This window comes from Hyperolius riggenbachi, chromosome 3 (assembly GCF_040937935.1).
Source record: "Hyperolius riggenbachi isolate aHypRig1 chromosome 3, aHypRig1.pri, whole genome shotgun sequence".
Taxonomy (NCBI): domain Eukaryota; kingdom Metazoa; phylum Chordata; class Amphibia; order Anura; family Hyperoliidae; genus Hyperolius; species Hyperolius riggenbachi.
This window is the reverse complement of record NC_090648.1, coordinates 381,918,780-381,921,992: the sequence shown is the minus strand read 5'-3', so window position 1 is coordinate 381,921,992 and position 3,213 is coordinate 381,918,780.

Below are 3,213 nucleotides of genomic sequence, written 5' to 3'. Positions count from 1 at the left end.
GAGTGCTAACTATTAGCACGGGCGTTTTCGCGCGAATTTTCGCATTGCGCGCGATCGCGAATTTTCTCGCGAAACGATAACGTTTTCGCGCGCAAACGCGAATTTTACCGCGAAATCGATATCGTTTTCGCGCGAAAATTCGCGTTTGCGCGCGAAACCGTTATCGTTTCGCGAGAAAATTCGCGATCGCGCGCAATGCGCAAATTCGCGCGAAAACGCCCGTGCTAACAGTTAGCACTCTTTTGTGAATCAAGCCCAATGAGTTTTTTTCGGCAGATAGATGACTCGACAGATAATTTCTGACTGGCCCGATCTAATTTCTTCTCATCACTTCTATAAAAATCAATCAGAAAAACAATTGAAAATCAGATTGGATCTGTCGGAAATTATCTATCGAGCTATCCTGCCAAAAACTCATGTATTTCCAGCATGTCATTACTGCAAATGACACTACCCTTTAGCATGTCTTGGTAGGAAGGCATTGAGTAACTTAAACAATAACATATAATAACAGTAACCTATTATTATGCATACATAATGCAAGGTGAGAATCTGCAAGTTTTTGCAAGTGTGTTTATGGAAATGCCAATTTTATTTTAAATTCTGCCTAATTACTATCCTAGTAGTCATTAGTCTTTAAAAACTATATACCAAAATCGGCACAGGTCACATGTAAGTATAAAATACAGTTCCACCGTGCTTCACATCTGAAGTATTAAGCCGATAGTTATGTCCCAGCCAGCACCCAAAAGGAAAGGCTTACCAGCCACTAACAACCCACGTTATAAGGTTGTATACACCACATGTGATTCCCAGTGGCCACGGAACTATTCCAATCTTTAATTGCATGAAGGCATGCTCCAGATAGCATCAGTGTAGGATCGATGATGTATCCTAAAAATTGATACTAAAACAGCAATACTAAGTGTAGACCGCTTTATTAAGGATAAATGAAGCATAAAGACCTAGGAGTACTCGCATATGGGGACTAAAGATATGGTTACCCAGGATTAAAAAAAGGCGCATGTATACTGGTCAGCAATAGGTACAAGAGAATGAGGTGTCACACATCTCCTTCCCTTAGGGAAGTATTCCCTTAAATACCCAAAGTTGTACTTTATTAGAGTTTACTATAATGAGATTATACTGCATTTACATCTCATTGACCATCTCTGCTAAAAACAGGCAACCAGAAACTGCAGGTATTTTTGTGTAGTGATGGGCATTACTGTATAGGATTTCAAAGATGAATAGTGCATGTTCCTTGATAGTCAGCAGCAGAGAAATGTAGCTTGCTCTTCCCAGGCATGTGGAATATTTTATACTACATTCTAATGGGGTTTGTCAGAAGACATTTACAGTGGCTTGCAAAAGTATTCGGCCCCCTTGAAGTTTTTCACATTTTGTCATATTACTGCCACAGACATGAATCAATTTTATTGGAATTCCACGTGAAAGACCAATACAAAGTGGTGTACATGTGAGAATTGGAACGAAAATCATACATGATTCTAAAAAAATTTTTGTAAATAACTGCAAAGTGGGGTGTGCATAATTATTCAGCCCCCTGAGTATACTTTGTAGAACCACCTTTTGCTGCAATTACAGCTGCCAGTCTTTTAGGGTATGTCTCTACCAGCTTTGCACATCTATAGAATGAAATCCTTGCCCATTCTTCTTTGCAAAACCGCTCCAGCTCAGTCAGATTAGCTAGACAGCTTTTGTGAACAGCAGTTTTCAGATCTTGCCACAGATTCACGATTGGATTTAGATCTGGACTTTAACTTGGCCATTCCAACACATGGATACACATGGATATGTTTTTGTTTTAAACAATTCCATTGTTGCCCTGGCTTTATGTTTAGGGTCGTTGTCCTGCTGGAAGGTAAACCTCCGCCCCAGTCTCAAGTCTTTTGCAGACTCCAAGAGGTTATCTTCCAAGATTGCCCTGTATTTGGCTCCATCCGTCTTCCCATCAACTCTGACCAGCTTCCCTGTCCCTGCTGAAGAGAAGCACCTCCAGAGCATGATGCTGCCACCACCATATTTGACAGTGGGGATGGTGTGTTCAGAGTGATGTGCAGGGTTAGTTTTCCGCCACACATAGCGTTTTGTATTGTGGCCAGAAAGTTCCATTTTGGTCTCATCTGACCAGAGCATCTTCTTCCACATGTCTGCTGTGTCCCCCACATGGCTTGTGGCAAACTGCAAACGGGGCTTCTTATGCTTTTCTGTTAATAATGGCTTTCTGCTTGCCACTCCTACATAAAGTCTCTTATGTGTGTGGATAAGCGCTCAAGACTTGCTTGCATACCAATTGCAAATAAAGAAGCAGGTGAAAGTAAAGTCCCCCCTTCGGGGAAAGACTCGCCAGATGTTGCGGCCTTCAGGGCCCGTTTGCGCCTCCGGGGTATTGGCCGCCGCGCAGCCTCACTGGCACTCAATCAACTGACGCTCCAGAGACTTTGATTGATGAAGCACACAACTGGGAAGAGCGCCCCCATTATTACAATTTGCTAAATTATTGGACTTGTTGATGGGTCTTGCTTGTTAAATCAAGATATTTATCCTTTTATCCTTTTTATAAAGATATTTATCCTTTTAACAGCAGACCAGGGCAATATAGTTGTTTTCCTGCTGTCACCATCTCTTATGCTGTAGGGGATGGGGGAAGTCTCTAGCAGTGTTAACCAACCCTGTCCTCAAGGCCCACCAACAGTGTATGTTTTGTGGAAATCCCCAAAAGTAGTTAATCAGCTCTGCTGAGACACTGATTACCTCATCTGTGAATGTTTGTGGTTTCCTGCAAAACATGTACTGTTGGTGGGCCTTGAGGACAGGGTTCCGAAACTGCTCTAGATGATCCACAGCCTTCCCCCTATGTACGTACCCAAATTGGGCACTTTTTTACCCTCACAAGTTCTCTTTTACACCTAAACTTAGGAATGTGGAGGCTGCCATTTTTAATTCCCTAAAGGAATACTACTGATTAATCTCCTTAGCGGTAACCCCGTGCTGGACACTGGGTAAGCCGCGCAGGAGGATTTCTCAGGCCCCGCTGGGCCGATCTACATAATTTTTTTTATTGTTTTTTATACACGCAGCTAGCACTTTGCTAGCTGCGTGTTACTCACGATCGCCGCCTCTCCGCCGATTCGCCGCATCAGCTAGCGCTAGGCTAGCTACATGCTAAAAAAAAAAAAAAAAAAAAAG